Genomic DNA, 14703 nt, shown 5'->3' on the forward strand with positions numbered 1-14703 from the left:
AGTATACCATGTCGCTCAAAAAACGTCATAGTATAGCCTTTGGTCTAAAAATGTCATAGTGCAGCATGTCGCTCTGAAAACATCATAGTATAGCATGTCGCTCTAAAGACGTCATAGTATAGCATGTTGCTCAAAAAATGTCATAGTATACCATGTCGCTCAAAAAACGTCATAGTATAGCCTTCGGTCCAACAATCATCATAGTTTAGCATGTCTCTCTGAAAACGTCATAGTATAGCATGTCGCCCAAAAAACGTCATAGTATAGCTTGTCGCCCAAAAAACGTCATAGCATAGCATGTGGCTCAAAAAAAGTCATAGTGTAGCATGTCGCTCTAAAAACGTCATAGTATAGCACGTTGCTCTAAAAACGTCATAGTATGGCATCTTTCTCTAAAAACGTCATAGTATAGCATGTCACTCTAAAAACATCATAGTATAGCATGTCGCTCTAAAAACATCGTAGTATAGCATGTCGCTCTAAAAACATCATAGTATAGCATGTCCCACTAAAAACGTCATAGTATAGCATGTCGCTCTAAAAACGTCATCGTATTGCCTTTGGTCCACAACACGTTTTGTCCCGGCTGTCTGAAGTAGGTGAGGAGCAACACCAAAACAGTCCAAACGCGGAAGAGGAAGTTTACAACAACACCACGTGAGGGGGTTAAAAGCAAATGGGTGTTAGTAAAATAAAAATAAATAAACAGAACTAAAAGTGAACTTCATGTTGACATTGATGGGCATTCCAACCAGGAAGTAAAAGATAATCAATACGAAAAAAAACCTCTTCCTGTTCACCTCTTCAAGCCCAAAAACACACCGCAGTAGCACCCTAAACTAAAACTACTAATGGGTTTCCTGTTTTCCTTTCTGAACAAGTCAAAGGTCCCTCTCTATCTCCCCACACATCCACCAACCACTGGAACACATCTCCAAAGTTCTGCCGGGCCAGCTCAGCTTCCCCTCAGACGAAGTTCCGTCAGATGAAGGAGCCTTTTGAGAGGCAGCTGGCATTGTGATTGGACTGTACTTTGGTCTGTTCCAATCCAGCTTCAGCTCCAGAGACGGCAGGCGGGACGAGTCAACGGAGGCCGGGTGGACGAAGGCATGCAGCTGAGTACAATCTAGAAAACAGAGGAGGAGTGCAGTGGCCCAGGGCCACAACAAACAGAGTAAGTCTCTTAGAAAACATCATAGTATAGCCTTTGGTATGAAAAAACGCCATCATATACATTGTATATTGTACAAATAAGTCAAAGGAAAGAGACATACATTGTAGAATTGTAGTAATTGTGGGCTGACTGATTTACTGATTATCAGTATTTTATTTTTTACTGATTTATGGTAATAAATCAATTTAAAAATGGTGCTACTTTGGCTCTGAACCTTAATCTACCTGTGGTCGCTCTTCTGGAGTGATTTGATTGGTTATACATCACGAATAAAACATATCAACAAAGTTTTCTGTTAGAGTTTGTGTTCTTCTAAGTTTAACTGCAAGATTTTAAATACTTTAATTTACTGCAAAATGAATATCGACTCCAAATGTCTCACTAATAATCATTATCAGCCTTAACCCACAAAACACCCCTCTATACTCAATCACACTTAGTACAGTCCGGTTCCCCCTTCTATAAATCTGCTTGGAATCGTCCACTTCCTGTTTGTCAAAGTGGCCTTCTACCTGGACAGGTTTTGTTGGAGCTCATGCAACAAACATTTTGGGTAACTGCACTTTAATATGGATGGATGACACTGAATTAGAGTCTGTTTTCATGAGACTGAGTTAAGATGTGTAGCTCTGTCATTAAATAGGAAATTATTTCTCAGAATTCACAGAGAAAAGTCTGAAATGTTTGCTAGGTTAGCGTCCCACATGTTCTTTGGCTCAGCTAAAGCTAACTCTCTCCAACTTCTGGATCTCTTGAGTTGCTTGTTGTTAAAATATCTTGTTGTAGGTGCTGAAGCTCAGAAAGTCTGAGATGTTTGTTCAAAATAAGCTCATTCTCAAGTCTTATCTGAACTTTGTTTGAACTTTCCCTAAACTTAGGAGTTAATGACAGAGCAGCACATCCAGACTCAGTCTCATTTATGTAGAAATTAAACTTCAGTGTCATTCATTGATGTTAAAGTGCCGTTTTTCAAATGTTTGTTGCACATGCTCCCGACCAAACCAGTCCAGGTGGAAGACGATGTGAAGAGAAAGCTCCAGAGGATGAATATCACACATTTACGTTGGAAATAAATGTCCTTTAATTTGACATTGTCATGCAAATGATGTTCAGATCTTTGAGTGTTTTGTTGATGTTGGTTTCTAAATGTTTTTTGACACTCGGCCCCAAAGATTAAAACCTTTTACGGCTCACAAGCTGCAACAATTCACACATTATCAACTATCTTTCTGACTAAACTAACATAAAAAGTGAAAAACTGCCTGATTCCTACATCATGAATGTAAATCTTTTTGGGTTTTATGACAGTAAACTGAATATATTTGGGTTTGACATTTTATAAACCAAAACAAGAAATGAATTACTGGAGAAAACAATCAACAGATTAATGGTCCAAGAAAATGTGTTTTCCAACATGTATGGCTGAATTACTCCAACATTACAAGATACATACAATTTTAATTCAATTTTATTTATATAACACCAATTACAGGTCAAATTGTCTCAAGACACTTTATTTTTATATTTTTTGTAATATTTAAAATATGACAAAGTAAGAAATTTAATCCTCTTGACTAATCCAATTTATTATTTGGTTTTTAAGAGACTAAACAACAACTAAAACAACTAAAATAACTTTCTCCACTAAAACTAATAAACATGAGGTCAAATAGAAGGAACAGTTTTAAATACTGCAGTCCCACGATGACAAGAATAAAGTTTGTCAACAAAAACTAAATCTGCTGGTGGATTCCTTTAAAATCCTAATAAAGGATAATAATGTGTGATACTAAAGGTTTGTGGTGCTAAAAATGTCAAAGTAAAGATATCAAGTTGAACATCTTGATGGAGGTTGATAAAAGTTGACCTTCCTTCATTTCTCTGGAGCCGACTCCATGGATTTTATGGATGGTGGTTAAAGACCTGCTCTTCTCGTCGTCGTCCTTCTAGTCGCTGTAAAAAGTCAGTCCATCCTGGCCGACTTCAACACCTCTTCATGACAACTTGTTCTGCCTCAGACCTCGTGGAAACTCCAGAAACTTGGGAAAACCCATGGAGACTCGAAGAACTCGTGGAGACTCGAAGAACTCGTCGGGCGGGGGAAGGTGTGGTGGGAGGTGGGGGGGAGGTGGGGGAGTAGGGGATGGGAGGCCGCCACCCACCTCCCCGCCTACTCTCCGCCCTGACTCCACCCAGACTCCGCCTTGGCTCCGCCCATGTGGTCACTTCGGAAACTACGATGCCAAAGGGACGACGAATTTATTTCTTTTTATCTGATCTGTAGCTCAGTGAGTTAAGGATTTGCCTATGGAGCTGCAGGTCGCTGGTTCAAGACCAGACCCTTCTTAAGTTTTTATCAAAAGCCTGACAAAGACAAAGAAAGAAAACTGCCGGTGGCGGGTCTCGAACCTGCGACCTTCCAGTTGGTAGTCTGTCTTCTTATCCCCTGAGCTACTCGCTCAGATACTAATTCTTCCTTTTTTTGCGCATTTATCATCTATTTTTTTACGTTTTCGAGTTTTTTTTTTAACTCGAGTCTCGACTCGGCCGTTTTTCTCAGGAGGTTGGACTTCAGCCTTTGTGCTGGAGGGTTGAACCCTCAGTTCCAAGACTTTCCAAAGCCTCCACACCTCCCGAGTCCTCAGGACCTGAGCGTTCACACAGTCTGAGGGCTGAAATTTTCTAAGTCCCACAGTAGTTCTCTGTTAGAGTGAACTTTCAGACAGTCCAAGGACTGATATCTTCTAAGTTCCTGAGTACTTCTCTGTTAGTTTGAACCTTCAGACAGTCTGAGGGCTGAAATTTTCTCAGTCCCACAGTAGTTCTCTGTTAGATTTAACTTTCAGACAGCCCAAGGACTGATATCTTCTAAGTTCCTGAGTACTTCTCTGTTAGTTTGAACCTTTCCACAGTCTGAGGACTGAAATTTTAAAAGTTTCTCAGTACTTCTCTGTTAGTTTGAACTTTCTGGTTAACAGAAGCCTTAAAACTTGTGACCATCAGTCTTGATTTCACATTTAGACCATCCATCTGAGTTCTTCTCAGACCTTCACCTGTGGGTTTTTTAGAAATCCTCAACAAACTTTGATTCTCTTCACTGAACAGTAAAGTTTGTGGAGATCAGAAGGTAACATTAGTTTGATAAATGCCTTCAACTACTAGTAGACTTTATCTGGAAAGCAGTTTTCTGAAATTAGTTCTTAGTAAATCTATCCACAAAAATGTTTTTGCTCTTTTTGATCGTTTGTCTCTTCTGTTTAATTTGATCTTCTAAAGTTTAACTGGTGTCTTTTCAAATGTTTTGTCTTTAGTTTGATTCTTCTTAAATGTTTAGTTTTGCTCTTTTCTCACCTTTTATTCTTTTCTAATGTCTGATTTGATTTCCAAATGTTTTGTCTTTTTAAGGTTTAATTGTTGTTTTTTCAAATGTTTTATCGGCTTGTTTGAAAAATTTCCTTTTCTTTACCAATGTTTAATTTTTCAATTAAATGTTTAAGGTTTTTCTTTTTAAATGTTTTACCACCTTTTAATGTTTAATTTTCTTTTTAAATGCTTCATTGTATTTTCTGTTTAATTCCTATTTAAAGTTTTATTGTCTTTAAGATTTAATTTTCTAATTAAACATTTGATTTTTAATTCAATGTTTTGTCATTTTAAAGGTTTAATAATCTAATGTTTTGTATTTTTTAAAAATGTTTAATATTCTTCTTGTTTTATTTTCTAGATGTTTAATTATTTAAAATATTTCATCTTTAATGTTTCATATTTTGTTTAGAAAATTTTGTTTAATTTCATAATTACATGTTTTGTATCTTCTGTTTAATTATTTTATTAAAGATTTTGTCTGTTTAATATAATTTAATTGTATTTAATGTTTAATTTTCTTTTTAAAAGTTTTGTTGTATTAAACATTTTTTTTCCTTTGATTTAATTACTTTTTAAAAATGTAGTTTATTTCTTTAATCTTTTCTTTCTCTCAAGACTTTAACCTCAACCTTAGAAATGAAACAAGCCCTTAAATCACAATGAAGATGCTTCTGTTGTCACAATCATGAGTTAGTCAATTATTCAGTTTATCAATTCAACTTTATTTGTTTAGCACCTTTCACACATGACAAAACTAAACAAGCAAAGTGAAAAAAACTATGCCAAAACTATGATTAAAACTCAAAAACATTAAAAAAAAAAAGATTTAACATCGTAATAAAACGTGTCCAGGGGATGGAGGGAGTTTATTGAAGTCTTCTTGGGCTCACATAGCAAATCATTTAAAATATAAACTTGATATTCAGTCTAAGGAAACTGCAGACTGACAGAAGAACCAACAATATCTCCTGTTTTCTCCTTTAATCAGTCGACTCTTCTTGTGCTTTCAGACCAAAGAACTAAAGACTCTTCACAACCTGCTCAAACTCTTGGTACAGGACCTCACCACACGGGTCAAGAAGGTTTCTGTCTCATTTCTACTCTGAAGCTCACCTTCTCCTGCTCAAACTGTTGACAAATGTTTCTGCTGCTCTAAAGTCTGGTCTCCAGAACTTCCTAAAAACTCTCAAAGTCTCTTCTGCTGCAGGTTGCTTTGTAGAACTGTTGCAGAAAACCTCACTAAACCACATGGAGGGGCCTCAAGATAGTCGTCCAAATGAAACCGTACAAAAACCAAACTAGCACAACCCAAACGCTAAAGTCTCCTGCAGCCTACCAGAGAACCTCTGAGAACAGACAATCAGGACAGGAACTCTTACCTTCTGGACAACCAACCTTGGTTCACAAAAAAGAATACAGAATGTGTCCGACCAAACACCTCTAAAGACTCACTACAGCCAAGATAAAGACACAACTCAGCTGTACCAAATCCACTAATCACTGCAGACATTAGCACCATGTGCTAACTGTGGCTAAAGAACCACATTTACCAAGACAACTATCCAGTACAAAAACCCTAAAACACACCAAGAAACACATTAAAGACAATTTTACTGCTGGAAGCTGCAAGCCAATGCCTAAAGAACAAACTAAAGCAATGGAGCCAAACCCAGTTCAATGGTGAAGAGAAACAGAGGAAATGTTTCTCTGCAGCTAAATAAAGCAGGAAGACACTGAGCTGCTCAGGTGTTCCTGATAACACCAAGCAGCCACCTGGACAGCCAATAGGAACACAGGTTGGTTTCAGGAAGTATTCCACCTACAAGGTCCTCAAACATCCACCTTAAAGGAACATTCCACCAAAAATCCTTGGACATGCACCTAAAATGTTGGTTTAACCGAGTATTCCATCCAAAATCCTCAGAGACCTGAGGGGCTGATTAAAAGGAATATTCCACCTAAAACCTCAAATATAGACCCGAAAGGGTGGTTTAGAAAAAATCCTTCAATGTAGACCAAAAAAGTTAGTATGGAGGAATATTCCACCTGAAATGTAGACCTGAGAAGTTGGTTCGGAAGAATATACCATCCTAAACATAATTAAATGTAGACTAAAAGACAGTTTGGAAGAAAATTCCACCTAAAATCCTCCAATGTAGACCTAAAAGGTGAGTTTAATGGTATATTCCACCTAAAATTCACTACTGTAGACCTTGGAGGTTAGTCTGATGGTATATTCCACCCAAAATCCTTTAACATAAACTTAGGAAGTTCGTTCAAAGGAATATTCCACCTAAAATCGTTCAATGTAGACCAAAAAATCTTGGTGTAAAGGAGTATTCCACCGTAAATGTAGACCTAAAGGATGGTTTGGAGTAATATTCTACTCTAAAATCCTCCAATGTAGACCTAAAAGGTTGATCTGATGGTATATTCTACCCAACATCCTGGAACATTTACCTAAAAGGTTGGTTTAATGGTATATTCCCAGAAGAAGCCTTGAACATCAGGCTTAATGGTATATTCCACCCAAAATACTTGTACATATACCAAGAAGTCAGTGTAAAGGAAATGTAGACCTAAAAGGATTGTTTAAAGGAATATTTAAACGATTATTTTCATTATTTAATAACCTGTTATCAGTCAGAACCCTGGCAAACTTATTTTTATCAGTTTTTTAGTAGAAGTCACAAATAAAGGAGCTCTTGGTTTTTCCCGGCGTTACTGAGTCCAAAGCTGCTGTTTCAACACAGACACGTTCACATGCATCCACAAACCTCTCAGCACTCAAACATCCACAGACAGGAGGCCGGCTGGACCGAGGCTCGGCGGCGTCCTCAGACCCAGGAGTCGGTGAACTTGTTGGTCCAGTTTGAAGGCCTCCGTGTGGTCCAGTAGAAGTCCACGTAGTCGGTGTTGGCTTTGAACCACAGCGATTGGCCGCCATCAGGTGGACCGGCTCGTCCTCGTAGGACTCCTCCTGTAGCCTTGAGGGAACCACAGGAACATTCAGTAGCTGTTGGAGTTCTTCCTGTCAGGCTCGTGGTAGAACGGCTCTGAAGTATCTTGTACTTGTCTTATCTGGAACAATCTAACAGCCTAAACTGTTAACAGCGGTGTAAAGAAGCTAACACACAGGCATAGATTAGGACTCAAACTAGATTTATTTTAGAAAACAAATCAGCTTAGAGGCATTTGTTCACACATGTGGCTGAATAGGAGGCCGTCCAACCAGATTCAAGGTCTTCACTCTGTAGGTTGTTTGTTTGGTGAGACTCTTGGACCTCCATCAGCTGACGTGGCTGTTTGATGATCTTCCTCTCTAGTGCCAGATGATTCATCCATGAATTCAGCAGCTACAGACTGAAATGAAGCTCATGCTGCAGTTATTGAATTCCTGTTTCAGATCAAATGTTCAGAGCTCACCTTGAATGCATGCTGTCTGCTGTCTGGATAGTTTTTCTCATTGTAGTCTTCAATAAAGTCTTTTTCCTGATGTCAGGATGTGGTGAGACTCTTTCTCAGTCTCTGCAGACGTCCCTCATTGTGCATCTCCAGAGAAGAAACAGAAAAACTGGTCACTGCTTCAGCATCACAAACGCTCTCCAGCATTGAGAGTGTTTTAGGAATTCATTCATTGTGTTGTGAACTTTGAAGGAGCAGAAACTTTACAGCTGCCAAAGATATGAGCTCCAATTCTGTATGTTTTAGGAAATCAAGTTCATCAAATGAACACTTGATTATTGCTGATAACGCTCATTAAATTACTGAAGAAATCCAACATAAAAACCTGCAAACTCTCAGGCAGCTTTTGTTAAAGTTTGTCTATAATTCTATCATCATGTTCTGGAACCAGGACTCTGCAGAAGTTCCTTCAATCAGATACTTGTGTGTTTCTATTTAAGGCCTCAGGTTTGAACGTACAGCAGAGGATTAGAAAGGAGTGATTTTAACATTTAAATCAGTCCAGTAAATGTTTGGTGTGAAAATTATTAAAATTTTGATTTAGATAGATTTGTGTCAAATAATATTGTAGTCTCTCACTTAAATATATCCAAATGAGTTCAGTGTATTTACATTTTATAGAATATTTGATTTCTTAATCTCAATACTGTAGGTTCTGACCCTAAATATTATAATAATGATGTCAATTTAAATAATATTTTAGTGCAGAGTCATAAACTTTAATCAGCTAAACTTGCATAATAAATGTCACTGTACAATCTTAACCTGAACATTCATATTATTGAGGTAAATTTACATAAATCATGATATTCTAGAGTCTTAACTGGAATATTTCTAACATTAATCTTTTTGTATTGTGCTGATAAACAACAATAACCCGACTTTCAGATATTTGTTGTCTGTGATTGAGACTAAATTCCTCCATATTCTGGAACTGGACTGCATATCCCAAAATAAAAACATAGACAGAATTTAACACTCATGTATCCATGGAAACGCAAAAGTTTCTGCTTCTTACCAAAGTTCACAACACAAGTAAAGATTTTAATGTAAAACTTCAGGGATGACTGCTAACCATAAGTATTCTGATCAATACTTCATGATCAATATCAGGACAGATGTTACAACTCCAGCTGTTGCATTAGACTGCAGTTATTCACAGAGAAATTAAAACATCACATTCCTCATAAAAACTAGATGGGACTTTTATTAAATAAAGTGTTGGTGAATAAACAGTGTAAAAAGTGCAAAGCAGCTCCATTAAATCAGGAGATGTGAGACTTCCACAGCATGAATCACCATCTGCTGTGTTGATTCATAGCTGAATGTCAGAATGAACTGAGCTAGAAAAGCTGCTTTGAGCTGCAACATTACGGTCTGACAATCCAACACCATCACAGTTTTCATCTGGTTGTTTTGCTTCAACATGCTGTGAAGTTCAGTTTTTACCTGAATCAATACAGAGATTCTATTTCCAGCCAACACTGGAATAAAAATTAGAATGTTATGAGGTTATTAATGCAACTAAATCCTTTCAGATGGAAGGATTTACTTCTAAGTTCTAATTCAACTTTCAGTTGGAGCACATTGCATTCACAAAGAAAAATAGAGAAACCTTCATAGCAACATTTAATAAACTTAAAGCTTCCCTGTTGGCTCATTGGTGGAGTTTGTTACTGAGCATCTGAACCTTAAATCCAGTGAGACGACCATCTTCAGTCCAGGCCAGTCAGAGAACTTCAAGACCTTCCATCAGCTGGACCAGATGTGGCATCATCTCCCTCTGAACATCTGGATGACAGGAGAAAAGACAGAAATCAAACACAGATCACAGAAATACAATTTATTCACTTTCATCATTTTATAAAAGTAGCATGAACTTTATTAAAACTTGACAATATCAGTAATGAAAGTAAATGTTTTTATCTCGTGTTGAAGCTAAATTTAAAGTCAATTTTAATGACAGTTGATCCTGAGAGGAGTGAGAATGGAGCTTTTCTTTCCTTTTTAGAATATTCCCTCAAAATATTCTATTTATTATTGGCTTTAGAAGCATTTTTCTTTATTTATTTTTAGATACCTCAGACTGATACTCTGCTGGTTTGCAGATAATTTCATGTACAATGACAATAAAGATCTTCTATTATAACATATTTTGCTAAAACAAGAACTGCAAACCTTCTCAACCATCTCTCCGTCTGCAAAATTCCAACTGCGACCAAGAATTATCTGATGTAGTTATTATTATAATCTTTACTGAACCAGCCCTGGAATTAATAAAAATCTGTATATGGATATGATTTTCTCTGATGGGACCACTATGGAAGCTGTAGTAATAATTAACTATCCTTTGAAGGGAAAGATTAGGTCTTCTTCAGGTGGATAAAAACAATGCTCTCCCTTTTAAAAAAAAAAAAAATGCATTCAATAAAGTAAATCTCTTCTGCACTGCACACATACTACACTTTTGTATAACTCTGGATGTCAGAGTAAAGGCAGACAGATCGGACATTGATCAGGAAAAAATCAGTTCATTCAGAAACTGTGGGGTTAAACCTAAAAACACAGACCTCAACAGCAGTTTGTTTCAAAGCAGAACACCAGTTGGTTTTCACTAAAGAAGCTTTCAAAGCAACAATTAAATGACAATTTTGTTCTCATTAAGTTCAGAGTCAGCCAAAATAATGTACAAGCACATCGGGAAAAGAAAAACTTTTATAAATATTTCATTTGTATAAGTACTTCTATACATATAGATACCTCTTTCTAAGTTTGATCAAATCACGATAACTCTGTGTTCTGTTGTACGATGTTTTCCAAACAGATGGCGCTACCCTCATGAATGGAGCATCAACAAGTGACGTCTACAACACAACAGAAATGTCTGGAAGCCAGTGGCCACCACTTTGAGCACCTCTTGTAATTGTAGAGGCCAAAGATCACTTTTATTAATCTCGTGATGTCTGAATAAATTTGGTATTGAAATATTTATGCAAGTTTTTCTTTTCCTGATGTGTGTAAACATTATTTTGGCTGACTCTGTATAATGGGTTTCTGACAGGTCAGCAGGCAACATCTTTTTATAATAATGACAAACATACCTGCATTCTACAGGAGTGATTTTCCTCATGTGCAGGTAAAGATGTGTGAGGAGCTTAGAGATGACAGGAGCGGGAGTCATCCTCACTAATTCAGCTTCCACCTAGAAACAGAAAGACCACAAACAAACACACTGATATACTCTCAAACGTTCAACCTCACAGCCTCAAAATATCTGTTTAGGAAGTGTTGTGTTTCTAAATTCTGCTGAAAGCATTGACAGACATTCTCTTACAAGGTTGTGTAAAAAGCAGCCTGTCCTATGAGCTACTGAGAAATTTTCCTGAACAAAGTTTCTACGTGTAAAAAACTAAAACCTCAGTCGCAGATAACAGGTATCGCAAATTATAAAGAACTTGCTTCGTTAACTCAGACTTTCTGCTTCAACCTCACATAAAAAGGGGAGTTTAACTCGTCAGGTGACTGAAAATGAACGGCTTGTGCAGTTCTAGATCCAAAAGTAGGATGTTTCAACTCATGTTTTACTACAAATACATACAGTAATAAATAAATACAATGGCTGGTTGTTAGTTTATTCACTATTAATGTCATTTTATATACTGGATTGAACTTGAGCAGTGGAAGAGAGAAGGAATTTAATGAAATTACGGAGATTCAGAGAGGTAATGTTGCACAATGTTAAGCACGGTTTAATTCAAACCAGCTGAATGTGAAACTTCAGTGCAGCTCAACGGGTTTCAGTTAGCCTTAAAGTAAAATAACCTTTTTAAAAGCTAAAATACACAGCAGAGAAATACAGGTTGAGAAGGTCATTCTAATAATGAGGACAGCTAAAGCAGGTGTTCAGCGGTAAGTTAGCCACCTGTGTTGATTAGCCCGCTAGCTAACTTAGCCGCTTAGCTAGCTAACGCGTCCGGACCAACTGCTCAAACACGACAAAACACAACTCTTCACAAGTCGCTGACTTAACGTACAACAAAACAACGCTACTGGTTACAAGTATTTATCTTCTTACCGTGTTTTACTCCAAAAACAAGATCAACAGCAGCCAGAGATGCTACCAGACGTGCTGACCATAAATATACATAGACTAGCTATGCTAGCGCGCTGTCTTCTATATTATCTATGGTCTGACCAAACGCTGCTCTCTGGCTCCGCCCTCTGAGAATCTTGTTGTCGTTTGGCTCCACACTTGCTGATGACCACTTCCGGTCTCAGAAAATGAAAAAACGGACCTTTTTTCGTTTCTGTCTCTTACTGATTTTACTTTTTTGTTATTCTAAATATAAAACGAATATCAAAGCATTAAAAAAATCGTATATCCCTTTTGGTCATGAAAAGGAAAAACACCTCGTATTTCAATTTTAATTTTTGTATTTTAAAACGAAAATCAAATAACCATTCGTTTTTTTGTTTTTCAATGCCCGTTTCCCGTTTCAGAACAGAAAATCCAATTACCAGATCCGTACACGGACCCACCACACACACACCTTTGACACACTTCCACACATTAGTTGAGGAGCCGCGAAAACCTGGTCGCGCCAAACTATTTTACATCTGGCGTGAAGCTCTCCAGCAAACTACAGCGTTGGATGAAGAGTCCAGCCACTCGTCTGGCCTGGATTCTGCCACCAGCGCGGATGAAGCCGATCTTATCGAAGGAATTGATCATTCCAGTGACATGTAAGTCTGTATTCATGAGAAGTTGTTTGTTTTGTGTTGGAGAAAAGTAAAGAAAGTATAATATACATGGAACGCCGCCGAAAGCATTCCGCGCAAAATACGCATCATTTTTACAAGTCATGTGCTGCGCACAGCTAACGTACCACGTAACTTTTTCTGTGTGCAGCATTTACAATGTTGGGAAGGAGGAGGAGGAGGAAGAGGAGAGAATGGAGGTCTCCTGCTGTCCTGGTACCCCAGCGAGAGGTAGAGGGACAGACCGTCCTCCAGCCAGGAGACGCTGCAGCAGCCGCTCCACCAGCGAGCGCTCCGGGCCAGAGGCGCTCCCTACAGCTGGCTGGAAAACTGAGAAGGAACCTGACAGCTTACCTTCTCTGCCACATTTCCTGCCGAAAAGGAGGCCAGGTGTCCAGCCGCCTCTGTCAGAATATGTGGACAGCCCTTCTCCATCAGACCTGTCCAAGTACTTGGACCAGGAGACCATCAAAATACTGTTTCTGATTCAACTCAGTAAAAACGATTTTCTTTTATTTTCAAATGCACTTTTTAATGGTCTGACCATGGTTTTGTACATAAAATATGTGTGTTCATAAGTATCTGGCACACTTAGAAATTTGATTGCACTATTGTAAATAATTTGTTTTGATGTTGATGTCTCTTTGCAAATTTTGCAGTTTTGTTTATTTTCGTTTTTTTTTTTACAGGTTACAAAATTGACCATATCTCAAAAAGCAAATTATGTACAGACTCCAAATAAATTTCCTGTGGTTCCAAAGGATGTTGTGCAACTTTTTTACATTTACAAATTTGAGGGATACAGCTATGCAATTTCTGTGTTTTGAAATATATGTGAAAAAAACAAAAACAATTTTCATTTTTTAAGCAATTTTTTTGTAGTAGTTAAGACATAAGTCAATACATATTATTAAAATTTGGGATATCAGGGTTATTTTGATGTAAAGCGAATAAAAATACTCCAAAAAATGGCACTACAGCATGTAAAAATGTAAAAATATGTCCTGGCGGACTTGCACAATGGTGGGTCTTAAAGGGTTAAAAGGTTAAGAAAAGATCTTGATTGAATTCTGAGACAAAAAGGAGAATTTGCTCACTTTTTGAGTATTTAATCACATCCACAATCTTTTCCTGACCTTAATGCTTACTACAGAGACTTTTTTCACATGAACAGATGACGTATTTGAACCTTGGACTCTGATGCCAAAGTCCTGAGTTCTGTATGCTAACATTGATTCCTACATCAAATAGACTGCAAAAAAGCATTGATAGAGTCATTTTTGGACTCTTTACTATAATAAACCAGAGCTTGTTTAACTAGTAAACATACGGGACTGAAACCTGCACTGTGTGACGTGCTCATGCACAGCGAGCCTCCACTTTGATGATGTTCCTTTTTAAAACACATCTTTCCATCTTCAGCAAATGACATGCTACTCAAAAGCACATTAAAAGTGAGTGTTTCATCAGCGCGCCTGTTGTTGTTGTTCACACTGGAAGGCTGCTGTTTTGCATATGATGAGATGATTGTGCGTGAGGGAATGAGTGGTGCTTAATGTGGTGGACAGTGATCAGTGGCCGCCCTCCTCCCCATGGGCCCCCACCACCACCACCACCACCACACACCCCCTCAGGACCGCAGGCCATCTCATTTACATCCCACCACCCCACTCTTTGTGGACAGCGCTTCCTGCTTGCAGCACCCACCCAATACGTGGCTGCGCGCCGCTGCCAAGTCAGCCAAGGAGGATTTTGAACAGGTTAAAGCCTCTAAATGAAAGCAGTTATTCTCATGACTAATTCATGAGATGCTGAATTATGGCTGACAAACAAGTGAAATTTAAGTATGACAAGCAAAATGAGGCATAAAGGCTTGTACTCCACTGCGAGCGGCGGAACGCGATGATTGAAGGAGGAGACCGAGCCTTCAGTTCCTTCAG

The 14703-nt window shown here is 38.0% G+C and overlaps 1 long non-coding RNA gene across 1 annotated transcript; it reads right to left on the minus strand.

The window, feature by feature from the left end:
* Positions 1–7685: 7685 nt before the first annotated feature.
* LOC129348882 (uncharacterized) lies at positions 7686–12215 on the minus strand. The gene is made up of 3 exons (XR_008601618.1): positions 12081–12215; positions 11107–11207; positions 7686–9796 (listed from the first exon to the last, which is right to left on the minus strand). It is a non-coding gene; the product is annotated as an uncharacterized LOC129348882 (long non-coding RNA).
* Positions 12216–14703: the final 2488 nt, after the last annotated feature.

This window comes from Amphiprion ocellaris, chromosome 5, assembly GCF_022539595.1.
Source record: "Amphiprion ocellaris isolate individual 3 ecotype Okinawa chromosome 5, ASM2253959v1, whole genome shotgun sequence".
Lineage (NCBI taxonomy): Eukaryota > Metazoa > Chordata > Actinopteri > Pomacentridae > Amphiprion > Amphiprion ocellaris.